The 16,137-nt window shown below is 37.6% G+C and overlaps 6 non-coding genes across 6 annotated transcripts; all 6 read left to right on the top strand.

Moving 5' to 3' along the window:
* The first annotated feature begins 1,610 nt into the window (after positions 1-1,610).
* TRNAR-UCU (transfer RNA arginine (anticodon UCU)) lies at positions 1,611-1,695 on the top strand. The gene is given in 2 exon segments: positions 1,611-1,647; positions 1,660-1,695. It is a non-coding gene; the product is annotated as a tRNA-Arg (tRNA).
* Positions 1,696-6,168: 4,473 nt separating this feature from the next.
* On the top strand, positions 6,169-6,253 carry TRNAR-UCU (transfer RNA arginine (anticodon UCU)). Its single transcript is given in 2 exon segments — positions 6,169-6,205; positions 6,218-6,253. It is a non-coding gene; the product is annotated as a tRNA-Arg (tRNA).
* Positions 6,254-8,448: 2,195 nt separating this feature from the next.
* TRNAR-UCU (transfer RNA arginine (anticodon UCU)) lies at positions 8,449-8,533 on the top strand. The gene is given in 2 exon segments: positions 8,449-8,485; positions 8,498-8,533. It is a non-coding gene; the product is annotated as a tRNA-Arg (tRNA).
* Positions 8,534-10,727: 2,194 nt separating this feature from the next.
* On the top strand, positions 10,728-10,812 carry TRNAR-UCU (transfer RNA arginine (anticodon UCU)). Its single transcript is given in 2 exon segments — positions 10,728-10,764; positions 10,777-10,812. It is a non-coding gene; the product is annotated as a tRNA-Arg (tRNA).
* Positions 10,813-13,008: 2,196 nt separating this feature from the next.
* TRNAR-UCU (transfer RNA arginine (anticodon UCU)) lies at positions 13,009-13,093 on the top strand. Its single transcript is given in 2 exon segments — positions 13,009-13,045; positions 13,058-13,093. It is a non-coding gene; the product is annotated as a tRNA-Arg (tRNA).
* Positions 13,094-15,287: 2,194 nt separating this feature from the next.
* Positions 15,288-15,372, top strand: TRNAR-UCU (transfer RNA arginine (anticodon UCU)). The gene is given in 2 exon segments: positions 15,288-15,324; positions 15,337-15,372. It is a non-coding gene; the product is annotated as a tRNA-Arg (tRNA).
* The last annotated feature ends 765 nt before the right edge of the window (positions 15,373-16,137 follow it).

Here is a 16,137-nt window from a genome sequence, read left to right as displayed (position 1 = left end):
ATTAAACAGCAGTATCTTATCTAAGTGTCAATACTTAAAGAACACCAAATAGAGAAGAGCGTCGGATGAGATTTATAATTCCATACACATTTTGAAATGGAACACTCATTAATAAACACAACAAAATCGCCGCAGCCAGTAGACGTTTTTATTGTTTTGTCGAAGCGCCATCACTCGGTGAATGCCGGCAAGTTCAATCATTAACAGCTTTACACATCCGAGTTCCGGTGTCTTTTCACGTTATATGGAGTGTTAATTGGCATAACAACACTGCGAGTTAACACATTTGTAGCGCAAGTAAACAGACGGCATTTTAAAGAAGGGGGCGGCAATCCATTGACAAAGTTTTCTTGAATATCCTTACAAATGCGAAAATTGGTATAGGAATTCGAAACTATAAATCAACCAAAACATACCACATGTGTATCATTGCTACACGCTTTCTCGTCCCATGCTTATCGTATAAAGAATACTATGGCATTACATATTGACAACACCCATTTTACAGCCAATGTTATGTTGAACTTATTACCGGTGTTAGATATTGCTGGTCGGTTTGATTGGAAGAATGTCTGCGGTTACGTAGATGGTAAATCGCACAGCAAATGTAAGTAAATGTGCTCTACTTTAAATAATTATGTCTCACCGAATTAACTTCAAAATGGATTATAGTGGTTTAGGTCACGTAATGTTGTATCACGATTGCTACAGACACAAATATGTGGGTTTTTTTATTCTTACAGGTAGTTATGTTGGCAGGAAATCAAGTCGCTATATCTACAGCGAGACACAGTCGGTTTTATTAGAAGTAATATTTACAACTACTACGGAGTATCTAAATCGCGACATGCGCAAGCGTATCGCCATAATTACCAACTTATCGGAAAAGTCAATTATGGTAAGTGAGAGCATTATGTATGCACCAAAGTATGTTATAATGTAAGCGAACAGTTTATTGTTGTTCATTATACAATAATCTATTTTATTCACTTTTCAGAAGTGGTTTCAGAATCGTCGGGGTCCAAAACGGAGGCAAGAACGGAAAAGAGATGCCGTGTTGTATGCTAAGCACCATCAAGCACCAATACAAAAGTTGAAAGAATCGACGACGCGTTTTCCGTCCGTGCGAAGTCGAGGAAAATCAGTGGACACTCGACTTGATGTCCTACCAGTAACGCCTTCCCTCAGTGAATATATTGGTGTTCCACAATCCAGTAGTACACCAAGGCATTGTAGTGATACGAAGATACAAAATTGCAGTACACATTCCAGTGGTATCCTGACAGACGTCTATCAAAGTGAAATAGAAATATGTAGTACACCTTGTAAAGACGTGTCATCAGATTTGTCATTTAATGGAATTACTGATTTAGATCGTACTCTGTGTCCATTAGTCATTTGCGAAGCTTCATATTCTGTTTGAGAAAAGCATTTATTCGTGGTTAGTCATTTTAATTTCGTGTACATAATACGTTATAATAAAATATGAATACAAAATACATATTGTGTATTCAATTATGCGTCAAGATCGAAAGGAACAGTGTGATCTGGTCAAACGTTGTGATGTAAAAAATAAAAATACCTTGCATACGAAGCAGGCGATATGCAGTGTCTCCGTGGCGCAACGGATAGCGCGTCGGACTTCTAGTTGAAACAGTTATTCGGAGGCTGTGGGTTCGAATCCCACCGGAGATGGCTCTTCTTTTAAGTCACGATGGACATGTTTTGTTCAAATTGTCGTCAATAGTCATAACATATTGGACAGTTGAAGCTCTCCTCGGTACTAATAATTAGGAAAGACCGAGACCGTCGACTGAGAGTAAAATATTCTGCACGGATTTTGATGTAATGAACCAAAAACAAAAATGGCCACTAATGGTATAAAAAGCCAACTGATTGTAGCGATACTAGGTGTTTGATATGTGTTCTACACGAGCCTTTGTAAGATCAACCGAAATATAAAAATAATTACCTAATTCCATCAACATACATGTCCTTTCTTATCCCCAACGTCTACATGGAATGACGTTGAATGCTCTTTAACATGTTATTGAAGCACCGTCACACGGTAAATATTGGTGAGTTGAAACATAATCAACCGGAACAATCACAGTGTTAGTGAGTTTTCACGATCCGCGGATTATTAATTAGCATTCCAATTCTTAACGCATTTGTCAAAAGTTAACCTATTTGCCATGATATTAGAAAGCCGGCATTTTTGAAAGAAAAGCAGTTCTCTATTGGATTGTTTTGTTCAATTTAACGTCAGTGTTCTGTCCGAATTAAACATCAGTATTTTATCTAAGTTTCAATAATTAAAGAACACCAAATAGAGAAGAGCGTCGGATGAGATTTATAATTCCATACACATTTTGAAATGGTACACTCATTAATAAACACCACAAAATCGCCGCAGCCAGTATACGTTTTTTTGTTTTGTCGAAGCGCCATCACTCGGTGAATGCCGGCAAGTTCAATCATTAACAGCTTTACACATCCGAGTTCCAGTGTCTTTTCACGTTATATGGAGTGTTAATTGGCATAACAACACTGCGAGTTAACACATTTGTAGCACAAGTAAACAGCCGGCATTTTACTGAAGGGGGCGGCAATCCATTGACAAAGTTTTCTAGAATATCCTTACAAATGCGAAAATTGGTATAGGAATTCGAAACTATAAATCAACCAAAACATACCACATGTGTATCATTGCTACACGCTTTCTCGTCCCATGCGTATCGTATAAAGAATACTATGGCATTACATATTGACAACACCCATTTTACAGCCAATGCTATGTTGAACTTATTACCGGTGTTAGATATTGCTGGTCGGTTTGATTGGAAGAATGTCTGCGGTTACGTAGATGGTAAATCGCACAGCAAAGGTAAGTAAATGTGCTCTACTTTAAATAATTATGTCTCACCGAATTAACTTCAAAATGGATTACAGTGGTTTAGGTTACGTAATGTTGTATCACGATTGCTACAGACACAAATATGTTTTTTTTTATTTTTACAGGTAGTTATATTGGCAGGAAATCAAGTCGCTATATCTACAGCGAGACACAGTCGGTTTTATTAGAAGTAATATTTACAACTACTACGGAGTATCTAAATCGCGACATGCGCAAGCGTATCGCCATAATTACCAACTTATCGGAAAAGTCAATTATGGTAAGTGAGAGCATTATGTATGCACCAAAGTATGTTATAATGTAAGCGAACAGTTTCTTGTTGTTCATTATACAATAATCTATTTTATTCACTTTTCAGAAGTGGTTTCAGAATCGTCGGGGTCCAAAACGGAGGCAAGAACGGAAAAGAGATGCCGTGTTGTATGCTAAGCACCATCAAGCACCAATACAAAAGTTGAAAGAATCGACGACGCGTTTTCCGTCCGTGCGAAGTCGAGGAATATCAGTGGACACTCGACTTGATGTCCTACCAGCAACGCCTTCCCTCAGTGAATATATTGGTGTTCCACAATCCAGTAGTACACCAAGGCATTGTAGTGATACGAAGATACAAAATTGCAGTACACATTCCAGTGGTATCCTGACAGACGTCTATCAAAGTGAAATAGAAATATGTAGTACACCTTGTAAAGACGTGTCATCAGATTTGTCATTTAATGGAATTACTGATTTAGATCGTACTCTGTGTCCATTAGTCATTTGCGAAGCTTCATATTCTGTTTGAGAAAAGCATTTATTCTTGGTTAGTCATTTTAATTTCGTGTACATAATACGTTATAATAAAATATAAATAAAAAATACATATTGTGTATTCAATTATGAGTCAAGATCGAAAGGAACAGTGTGATCTGGTCAAACGTTGTGATGTAACAAATAAAAATACCTTGCATACGAAGCTGGCCATATGCAGTGTCTCCGTGGCGCAACGGATAGCGCGTCGGACTTCTAGTTGAAACAGTTATTCGGAGCCTGTGGGTTCGAATCCCACCCGAGATGGCTCTTCTTTTAAGTCACGATGGACATGTTTTGTTCAAATTGTCGTCAATAGTCTTAACATATTGGACAGTTGTAGCACTCCTCGGTACTAATAATTAGGAAAGACCGAGACCGTCGACTGAGATTAAAATATTCTGCACGGATTTTGATGTAATGAACCAAAAACAAAAATGGCTACTAATGGTATAAAAAGCCAACTGATTGTAGCGATACTAGGTGTTTGATATGTGTTCTACACGAGCCTTTGTAAGATCAACCGACATATAAAAATAATTACCTAATTCCATCAACATACATGTCCTTGCTTATCCCCAACGTCTACATGGAATGACGTTGAATGCTCTTTAACATGTTATTGAAGCACCGTCACACGGTAAATGTTGGTGAGTTGAAACATAATCAGCCGGAACAATCGCAGTGTTAGTGAGTTTTCACGATCCGCGGATTATTAATTAGCATTCAAATTGTTAACACATTTGCCAAAAGTTAACACATTTGCCATGATATTAGAAAGCCGGCATTTTTGAAAGAAAAGCAGTTCTCTATTGGATTGTTTTGTTCAATTTAACGTCAGTGTTCCTGTCCGAATTAAACAGCAGTATCTTATCTAAGTGTCAATACTTAAAGAACACCAAATAGAAAAGAGCGTCGGATGAGATTTATAATTCCATACACATTTTGAAATGGAACACTCATTAATAAACACAACAAAATCGCCGCAGCCAGTATACGTTTTTTTGTTTTGTCGAAGCGCCATCACTCGGTGAATGCCGGCAAGTTCAATCATTAACAGCTTTACACATCCGAGTTCCAGTGTCTTTTCACGTTATATGGAGTGTTAATTGGCATAACAACACTGCGAGTTAACACATTTGTAGCACAAGTAAACAGCCGGCATTTTACAGAAGGGGGCGGCAATCCATTGACAAAGTTTTCTTGAATATCCTTACAAATGCGAAAATTGGTATAGGAATTCGAAACTATAAATCAACCAAAACATACCACATGTGTATCATTGCTACACGCTTTCTCGTCCCATGCGTATCGTATAAAGAATACTATGGCATTACATATTGACAACACCCATTTTACAGCCAATGCTATGTTGAACTTATTACCGGTGTTAGATATTGCTGGTCGGTTTGATTGGAAGAATGTCTGCGGTTACGTAGATGGTAAATCGCACAGCAAAGGTAAGTAAATGTGCTCTACTTTAAATAATTATGTCTCACCGAATTAACTTCAAAATGGATTACAGTGGTTTAGGTCACGTAATGTTGTATCACGATTGCTACAGACACAAATATGTTTTTTTTTTATTTTTACAGGTAGTTATATTGGCAGGAAATCAAGTCGCTATATCTACAGCGAGACACAGTCGGTTTTATTAGAAGTAATATTTACAACTACTACGGAGTATCTAAATCGCGACATGCGCAAGCGTATCGCCATAATTACCAACTTATCGGAAAAGTCAATTATGGTAAGTGAGAGCATTATGTATGCACCAAAGTATGTTATAATGTAAGCGAACAGTTTCTTGTTGTTCATTATACAATAATCTATTTTATTCACTTTTCAGAAGTGGTTTCAGAATCGTCGGGGTCCAAAACGGAGGCAAGAACGGAAAAGAGATGCCGTGTTGTATGCTAAGCACCATCAAGCACCAATACAAAAGTTGAAAGAATCGACGACGCGTTTTCCGTCCGTGCGAAGTCGAGGAAAATCAGTGGACACTCGACTTGATGTCCTACCAGCAACGCCTTCCCTCAGTGAATATATTGGTGTTCCACAATCCAGTAGTACACCAAGGCATTGTAGTGATACGAAGATACAAAATTGCAGTACACATTCCAGTGGTATCCTGACAGACGTCTATCAAAGTGAAATAGAAATATGTAGTACACCTTGTAAAGACGTGTCATCAGATTTGTCATTTAATGGAATTACTGATTTAGATCGTACTCTGTGTCCATTAGTCATTTGCGAAGCTTCATATTCTGTTTGAGAAAAGCATTTATTCTTGGTTAGTCATTTTAATTTCGTGTACATAATACGTTATAATAAAATATAAATAAAAAATACATATTGTGTATTCAATTATGAGTCAAGATCGAAAGGAGCAGTGTGATCTTGTCAAACGTTGTGATGTAAAAAATAAAAATACCTTGCATACGAAGCAGGCGATATGCAGTGTCTCCGTGGCGCAACGGATAGCGCGTCGGACTTCTAGTTGAAACAGTTATTCGGAGGCTGTGGGTTCGAATCCCACCGAAGATGGCTCTTCTTTTAAGTCACGATGGACATGTTTTGTTCAAATTGTCGTCAATAGTCTTAACATATTAGACAGTTGTAGCTCTCCTCGGTGCTAATAATTAGGAAAGACCGAGACCGTCGACTGAGATTAAAATATTCTGCACGCATTTTGATGTAATGAACCAAATACAAAAATGGCTACTAATGGTATAAAAAAGCCAACTGGTTGTAGCGATACTAGGTGTTTGATATATGTTCTACAGGAGCCTTTGTAAGATCAACCGAAATATAAAATTATTACCTAATTCCATCAACATACATGTCCTTGCCTATCCCCAACGTCTACATGGAATGACGTTGAATGCTCTTTAACATGTTATTGAAGCGCCGTCACTCGGCAAATGTTGATGAGTTGAAACATAATCAACCAGAACAATCACAGAGTTAGTGAGTTTTCACGACCCGCGGATTATTAATTAGCATTCCAATTGTTAACACATTTGCCAAAAGTTAACACATTTGCCATGATATTAGAAAGCCGGCATTTTTGAAAGAAAAGCAGTTCTCTATTGGATTGTTTTGTTCAATTTAACGTCAGTGTTCTGTCCGAATTAAACAGCAGTATCTTATCTAAGTGTCAATAATTAAAGAACACCAAATAGAGAAGAGCGTCGGATGAGATTTATAATTCCATCCACATTTTGAAATGGTATACTCATTAATAAACACAACAAAATCGCCGCAGCCAGTAGACGTTTTTATTGTTTTGTCGAAGCGCCATCACTCGGTGAATGCCGGCAAGTTCAATCATTAACAGCTTTACACGTCCGAGTTCCTGTGTCTTTTCACGTTATATGGAGTGTTAATTGGCATAACAACACTGCGAGTTAACACATTTGTAGCGCAAGTAAACAGACGGCATTTTAAAGAAGGGGGCGGCAATCCATTGACAAAATTTTCTTGAATATCCTTACAAATGCGAAAATTGGTATAGGAATTCGAAACTATAAATCAACCAAAACATACCACATGTGTATCATTGCTACACGCTTTCTCGTCCCATGCGTATCGTATAAAGAATACTATGGCATTACATATTGACAACACCCATTTTACAGCCAATGTTATGTTGAACTTATTACCGGTGTTAGATATTGCTGGTCGGTTTGATTGGAAGAATGTCTGCGGTTACGTAGATGGTAAATCGCACAGCAAAGGTAAGTAAATGTGCTCTACTTTAAATAATTATGTCTCACCGAATTAACTTCAAAATGGATTATAGTGGTTTAGGTCACGTAATGTTGTATCACGATTGCTACAGACACAAATATGTGGTTTTTTTATTTTTACAGGTAGTTATGATGGCAGGAAATCAAGTCGCTATATCTACAGCGAGACACAGTCGGTTTTATTAGAAGTAATATTTACAACTACTACGGAGTATCTAAATCGCGACATGCGCAAGCGTATCGCCATAATTACCAACTTATCGGAAAAGTCAATTATGGTAAGTGAGAGCATTATGTATGCACCAAAGTATGTTATAATGTAAGCGAACAGTTTATTGTTGTTCATTATACAATAATCTATTTTATTCACTTTTCAGAAGTGGTTTCAGAATCGTCGGGGTCCAAAACGGAGGCAAGAACGGAAAAGAGATGCCGTGTTGTATGCTAAGCACCATCAAGCACCAATACAAAAGTTGAAAGAATCGACGACGCGTTTTCCGTCCGTGCGAAGTCGAGGAAAATCAGTGGACACTCGACTTGATGTCCTACCAGCAACGCCTTCCCTCAGTGAATATATTGGTGTTCCACAATCCAGTAGTACACCAAGGCATTGTAGTGATACGAAGATACAAAATTGCAGTACACATTCCAGTGGTATCCTGGCAGACGTCTATCAAAGTGAAATAGAAATATGTAGTACACCTTGTAAAGACGTGTCATCAGATTTGTCATTTAATGGAATTACTGATTTAGATCGTACTCTGTGTCCATTAGTCATTTGCGAAGCTTCATATTCTGTTTGAGAAAAGCATTTATTCGTGGTTAGTCATTTTAATTTCGTGTACATAATACGTTATAATAAAATATAAATACAAAATACATATTGTGTATTCAATTATGAGTCAAGATCGAAAGGAACAGTGTGATCTGGTCAAACGTTGTGATGTAAAAAATAAAAATACCTTGCATACGAAGCAGGCGATATGCAGTGTCTCCGTGGCGCAACGGATAGCGCGTCGGACTTCTAGTTGAAACAGTTATTCGGAGGCTGTGGGTTCGAATCCCACCGGAGATGGCTCTTCTTTTAAGTCACGATGGACATGTTTTGTTCAAATTGTCGTCAATAGTCTTAACATATTGGACAGTTGTAGCTCTCCTCGGTACTAATATTTAGGAAAGACCGAGACCGTCGACTGAGATTAAAATATTCTGCACGCATTTTGATGGAATGAACCAATATAAAAAAATGGCTACCAATGGTATAAAAAGCCAACTGGTTGTAGCGATACAAGGTGTTTAATATGTGTTCTACACGAGCCTTTGTAAGATCAACCGAAATATAAAAATAATTACCTAATTCCATCAACATACATGTCCTTGCTTATCCCCAACGTCTACATGGAGTGACGTTGAATGCTTTTTAACATGTTATTGAAGCACCGTCACACGGTAAATGTTGGTGAGTTGAAACATAATCAACCGGAACAATCACAGTGTTAGTGAGTTTTCACGATCCGCGGATTATTAATTAGCATTCCAATTGTTAACACATTTGCCAAAAGTTAACACATTTGCCATGATATTAGAAAGCCGGCATTTTTGAAAGAAAAGCAGTTCTCTATTAGATTGTTTTGTTCAATTTAACGTCAGTGTTCTGTCCGAATTAAACATCAGTATTTTATCTAAGTGTCAATAATTAAAGAACACCAAATAGAGAAGAGCGTCGGATGAGATTTATAATTCCATACACATTTGGAAATGGTACACTCATTAATAAACACAACAAAATCGCCGCAGCCAGTATACGTTTTTTTGTTTTGTCGAAGCGCCATCACTCGGTGAATGCCGGCAAGTTCAATCATTAACAGCTTTACACATCCGAGTTCCAGTGTCTTTTCACGTTATATGGAGTGTTAATTGGCATAACAACACTGCGAGTTAACACATTTGTAGCACAAGTAAACAGCCGGCATTTTACAGAAGGGGGCGGCAATCCCTTGACAAAGTTTTCTTGAATATCCTTACAAATGCGAAAATTGGTATAGGAATTCGAAACTATAAATCAACCAAAACATACCACATGTGTATCATTGCTACACGCTTTCTCGTCCCATGCGTATCGTATAAAGAATACTATGGCATTACATATTGACAACACCCATTTTACAGCCAATGCTATGTTGAACTTATTACCGGTGTTAGATATTGCTGGTCGGTTTGATTGGAAGAATGTCTGCGGTTACGTAGATGGTAAATCGCACAGCAAAGGTAAGTAAATGTGCTCTACTTTAAATAATTATGTCTCACCGAATTAACTTCAAAATGGATTACAGTGGTTTAGGTTACGTAATGTTGTATCACGATTGCTACAGACACAAATATGTTTTTTTTTATTTTTACAGGTAGTTATATTGGCAGGAAATCAAGTCGCTATATCTACAGCGAGACACAGTCGGTTTTATTAGAAGTAATATTTACAACTACTACGGAGTATCTAAATCGCGACATGCGCAAGCGTATCGCCATAATTACCAACTTATCGGAAAAGTCAATTATGGTAAGTGAGAGCATTATGTATGCACCAAAGTATGTTATAATGTAAGCGAACAGTTTCTTGTTGTTCATTATACAATAATCTATTTTATTCACTTTTCAGAAGTGGTTTCAGAATCGTCGGGGTCCAAAACGGAGGCAAGAACGGAAAAGAGATGCCGTGTTGTATGCTAAGCACCATCAAGCACCAATACAAAAGTTGAAAGAATCGACGACGCGTTTTCCGTCCGTGCGAAGTCGAGGAATATCAGTGGACACTCGACTTGATGTCCTACCAGCAACGCCTTCCCTCAGTGAATATATTGGTGTTCCACAATCCAGTAGTACACCAAGGCATTGTAGTGATACGAAGATACAAAATTGCAGTACACATTCCAGTGGTATCCTGACAGACGTCTATCAAAGTGAAATAGAAATATGTAGTACACCTTGTAAAGACGTGTCATCAGATTTGTCATTTAATGGAATTACTGATTTAGATCGTACTCTGTGTCCATTAGTCATTTGCGAAGCTTCATATTCTGTTTGAGAAAAGCATTTATTCTTGGTTAGTCATTTTAATTTCGTGTACATAATACGTTATAATAAAATATAAATAAAAAATACATATTGTGTATTCAATTATGAGTCAAGATCGAAAGGAACAGTGTGATCTGGTCAAACGTTGTGATGTAACAAATAAAAATACCTTGCATACAAAGCTGGCCATATGCAGTGTCTCCGTGGCGCAACGGATAGCGCGTCGGACTTCTAGTTGAAACAGTTATTCGGAGGCTGTGGGTTCGAATCCCACCGGAGATGGCTCTTCTTTTAAGTCACGATGGACATGTTTTGTTCAAATTGTCGTCAATAGTCTTAACATATTGGACAGTTGTAGCACTCCTCGGTACTAATAATTAGGAAAGACCGAGACCGTCGACTGAGATTAAAATATTCTGCACGGATTTTGATGTAATGAACCAAAAACAAAAATGGCTACTAATGGTATAAAAAGCCAACTGATTGTAGCGATACTAGGTGTTTGATATGTGTTCTACACGAGCCTTTGTAAGATCAACCGACATATAAAAATAATTACCTAATTCCATCAACATACATGTCCTTGCTTATCCCCAACGTCTACATGGAATGACGTTGAATGCTCTTTAACATGATATTGAAGCACCGTCACACGGTAAATGTTGGTGAGTTGAAACATAATCAGCCGGAACAATCGCAGTGTTAGTGAGTTTTCACGATCCGCGGATTATTAATTAGCATTCAAATTCTTAACACATTTGCCAAAAGTTAACACATTTGCCATGATATTAGAAAGCCGGCATTTTTGAAAGAAAAGCAGTTCTCTATTGGATTGTTTTGTTCAATTTAACGTCAGTGTTCTGTCCGAATTAAACAGCAGTATCTTATCTAAGTGTCAATAATTAAAGAACACCAAATAGAGAAGAGCGTCGGATGAGATTTATAATTCCATCCACATTTTGAAATGGTATACTCATTAATAAACACAACAAAATCGCCGCAGCCAGTAGACGTTTTTATTGTTTTGTCGAAGCGCCATCACTCGGTGAATGCCGGCAAGTTCAATCATTAACAGCTTTACACGTCCGAGTTCCTGTGTCTTTTCACGTTATATGGAGTGTTAATTGGCATAACAACACTGCGAGTTAACACATTTGTAGCGCAAGTAAACAGACGGCATTTTAAAGAAGGGGGCGGCAATCCATTGACAAAATTTTCTTGAATATCCTTACAAATGCGAAAATTGGTATAGGAATTCGAAACTATAAATCAACCAAAACATACCACATGTGTATCATTGCTACACGCTTTCTCGTCCCATGCGTATCGTATAAAGAATACTATGGCATTACATATTGACAACACCCATTTTACAGCCAATGTTATGTTGAACTTATTACCGGTGTTAGATATTGCTGGTCGGTTTGATTGGAAGAATGTCTGCGGTTACGTAGATGGTAAATCGCACAGCAAAGGTAAGTAAATGTGCTCTACTTTAAATAATTATGTCTCACCGAATTAACTTCAAAATGGATTATAGTGGTTTAGGTCACGTAATGTTGTATCACGATTGCTACAGACACAAATATGTGGGTTTTTTTATTTTTACAGGTAGTTATGATGGCAGGAAATCAAGTCGCTATATCTACAGCGAGACACAGTCGGTTTTATTAGAAGTAATATTTACAACTACTACGGAGTATCTAAATCGCGACATGCGCAAGCGTATCGCCATAATTACCAACTTATCGGAAAAGTCAATTATGGTAAGTGAGAGCATTATGTATGCACCAAAGTATGTTATAATGTAAGCGAACAGTTTATTGTTGTTCATTATACAATAATCTATTTTATTCACTTTTCAGAAGTGGTTTCAGAATCGTCGGGGTCCAAAACGGAGGCAAGAACGGAAAAGAGATGCCGTGTTGTATGCTAAGCACCATCAAGCACCAATACAAAAGTTGAAAGAATCGACGACGCGTTTTCCGTCCGTGCGAAGTCGAGGAAAATCAGTGGACACTCGACTTGATGTCCTACCAGCAACGCCTTCCCTCAGTGAATATATTGGTGTTCCACAATCCAGTAGTACACCAAGGCATTGTAGTGATACGAAGATACAAAATTGCAATACACATTCCAGTGGTATCCTGGCAGACGTCTATCAAAGTGAAATAGAAATATGTAGTACACCTTGTAAAGACGTGTCATCAGATTTGTCATTTAATGGAATTACTGATTTAGATCGTACTCTGTGTCCATTAGTCATTTGCGAAGCTTCATATTCTGTTTGAGAAAAGCATTTATTCGTGGTTAGTCATTTTAATTTCGTGTACATAATACGTTATAATAAAATATAAATACAAAATACATATTGTGTATTCAATTATGAGTCAAGATCGAAAGGAACAGTGTGATCTGGTCAATCGTTGTGATGTAAAAAACAAAAATACCTTGCATACGAAGCAGGCGATATGCAGTGTCTCCGTGGCGCAACGGATAGCGCGTCGGACTTCTAGTTGAAACAGTTATTCGGAGGCTGTGGGTTCGAATCCCACCGGAGATGGCTCTTCTTTTAAGTCACGATGGACATGTTTTGTTCAAATTGTCGTCAATAGTCTTAACATATTGGACAGTTGTAGCTCTCCTCGGTACTAATATTTAGGAAAGACCGAGACCGTCGACTGAGATTAAAATATTCTGCACGGATTTTGATGTAATGAACCAAAAACAAAAATGGCTACTAATGGTATAAAAAGCCAACTGATTGTAGCGATACTAGGTGTTTGATATGTGTTCTACACGAGCCTTTGTAAGATCAACCGAAATATAAAAATAATTACCTAATTCCATCAACATACATGTCCTTGCTTATCCCCAACGTCTACATGGAATGACGTTGAATGCTCTTTAACATGTTATTGAAGCACCGTCACACGGTAAATGTTGGTGAGTTGAAACATAATCAGCCGGAACAATCGCAGTGTTAGTGAGTTTTCACGATCCGCGGATTATTAATTAGCATTCAAATTGTTAACACATTTGCCAAAAGTTAACACATTTGCCATGATATTAGAAAGCCGGCATTTTTGAAAGAAAAGCAGTTCTCTATTGGATTGTTTTGTTCAATTTAACGTCAGTGTTCCTGTCCGAATTAAACAGCAGTATCTTATCTAAGTGTCAATACTTAAAGAACACCAAATAGAAAAGAGCGTCGGATGAGATTTATAATTCCATACACATTTTGAAATGGAACACACATTAATAAACACAACAAAATCGCCGCAGCCAGTATACGTTTTTTTGTTTTGTCGAAGCGCCATCACTCGGTGAATGCCGGCAAGTTCAATCATTAACAGCTTTACACATCCGAGTTCCAGTGTCTTTTCACGTTATATGGAGTGTTAATTGGCATAACAACACTGCGAGTTAACACATTTGTAGCACAAGTAAACAGCCGGCATTTTACTGAAGGGGGCGGCAATCCATTGACAAAGTTTTCTAGAATATCCTTACAAATGCGAAAATTGGTATAGGAATTCGAAACTATAAATCAACCAAAACATACCACATGTGTATCATTGCCACACGCTTTCTCGTCCCATGCGTATCGTATAAAGAATACTATGGCATTACATATTGACAACACCCATTTTACAGCCAATGCTATGTTGAACTTATTACCGGTGTTAGATATTGCTGGTCGGTTTGATTGGAAGAATGTCTGCGGTTACGTAGATGGTAAATCGCACAGCAAAGGTAAGTAAATGTGCTCTACTTTAAATAATTATGTCTCACCGAATTAACTTCAAAATGGATTACAGTGGTTTAGGTTACGTAATGTTGTATCACGATTGCTACAGACACAAATATGTTTTTTTTTATTTTTACAGGTAGTTATATTGGCAGGAAATCAAGTCGCTATATCTACAGCGAGACACAGTCGGTTTTATTAGAAGTAATATTTACAACTACTACGGAGTATCTAAATCGCGACATGCGCAAGCGTATCGCCATAATTACCAACTTATCGGAAAAGTCAATTATGGTAAGTGAGAGCATTATGTATGCACCAAAGTATGTTATAATGTAAGCGAACAGTTTCTTGTTGTTCATTATACAATAATCTATTTTATTCACTTTTCAGAAGTGGTTTCAGAATCGTCGGGGTCCAAAACGGAGGCAAGAACGGAAAAGAGATGCCGTGTTGTATGCTAAGCACCATCAAGCACCAATACAAAAGTTGAAAGAATCGACGACGCGTTTTCCGTCCGTGCGAAGTCGAGGAAAATCAGTGGACACTCGACTTGATGTCCTACCAGCAACGCCTTCCCTCAGTGAATATATTGGTGTTCCACAATCCAGTAGTACACCAAGGCATTGTAGTGATACGAAGATACAAAATTGCAGTACACATTGCAGTGGTATCCTGACAGACGTCTATCAAAGTGAAATAGAAATATGTAGTACACCTTGTAAAGACGTGTCATCAGATTTGTCATTTAATGGAATTACTGATTTAGATCGTACTCTGTGTCCATTAGTCATTTGCGAAGCTTCATATTCTGTTTGAGAAAAGCATTTATTCTTGGTTAGTCATTTTAATTTCGTGTACATAATACGTTATAATAAAATATAAATAAAAAATACATATTGTGTATTCAATTATGAGTCAAGATCGAAAGGAGCAGTGTGATCTTGTCAAACGTTGTGATGTAAAAAATAAAAATACCTTGCATACGAAGCAGGCGATATGCAGTGTCTCCGTGGCGCAACGGATAGCGCGTCGGACTTCTAGTTGAAACAGTTATTCGGAGGCTGTGGGTTCGAATCCCACCGAAGATGGCTCTTCTTTTAAGTCACGATGGACATGTTTTGTTCAAATTGTCGTCAATAGTCTTAACATATTAGACAGTTGTAGCTCTCCTCGGTGCTAATAATTAGGAAAGACCGAGACCGTCGACTGAGATTAAAATATTCTGCACGCATTTTGATGTAATGAACCAAATACAAAAATGGCTACTAATGGTATAAAAAAGCCAACTGGTTGTAGCGATACTAGGTGTTTGATATATGTTCTACAGGAGCCTTTGTAAGATCAACCGAAATATAAAATTATTACCTAATTCCATCAACATACATGTCCTTGCCTATCCCCAACGTCTACATGGAATGACGTTGAATGCTCTTTAACATGTTATTGAAGCGCCGTCACTCGGCAAATGTTGATGAGTTGAAACATAATCAACCAGAACAATCACAGAGTTAGTGAGTTTTCACGACCCGCGGATTATTAATTAGCATTCCAATTGTTAACACATTTGCCAAAAGTTAACACATTTGCCATGATATTAGAAAGCCGGCATTTTTGAAAGAAAAGCAGTTCTCTATTGGATTGTTTTGTTCAATTTAACGTCAGTGTTCTGTCCGAATTAAACAGCAGTATCTTATCTAAGTGTCAATAATTAAAGAACACCAAATAGAGAAGAGCGTCGGATGAGATTTATAATTCCATCCACATTTTGAAATGGTATACTCATTAATAAACACAACAAAATCGCCGCAGCCAGTAGACGTTTTTATTGTTTTGTCGAAGCGCCATCACTCGGT

Source organism: Saccoglossus kowalevskii, chromosome 13 (assembly GCF_978046115.1).
Source record: "Saccoglossus kowalevskii chromosome 13, keSacKowa6.1, whole genome shotgun sequence".
Classification (NCBI taxonomy): Eukaryota; Metazoa; Hemichordata; class Enteropneusta; family Harrimaniidae; genus Saccoglossus; species Saccoglossus kowalevskii.
The sequence above is the reverse complement of the archived record's forward strand: the minus strand, read 5'-3'. Positions and strand labels throughout refer to the sequence as shown.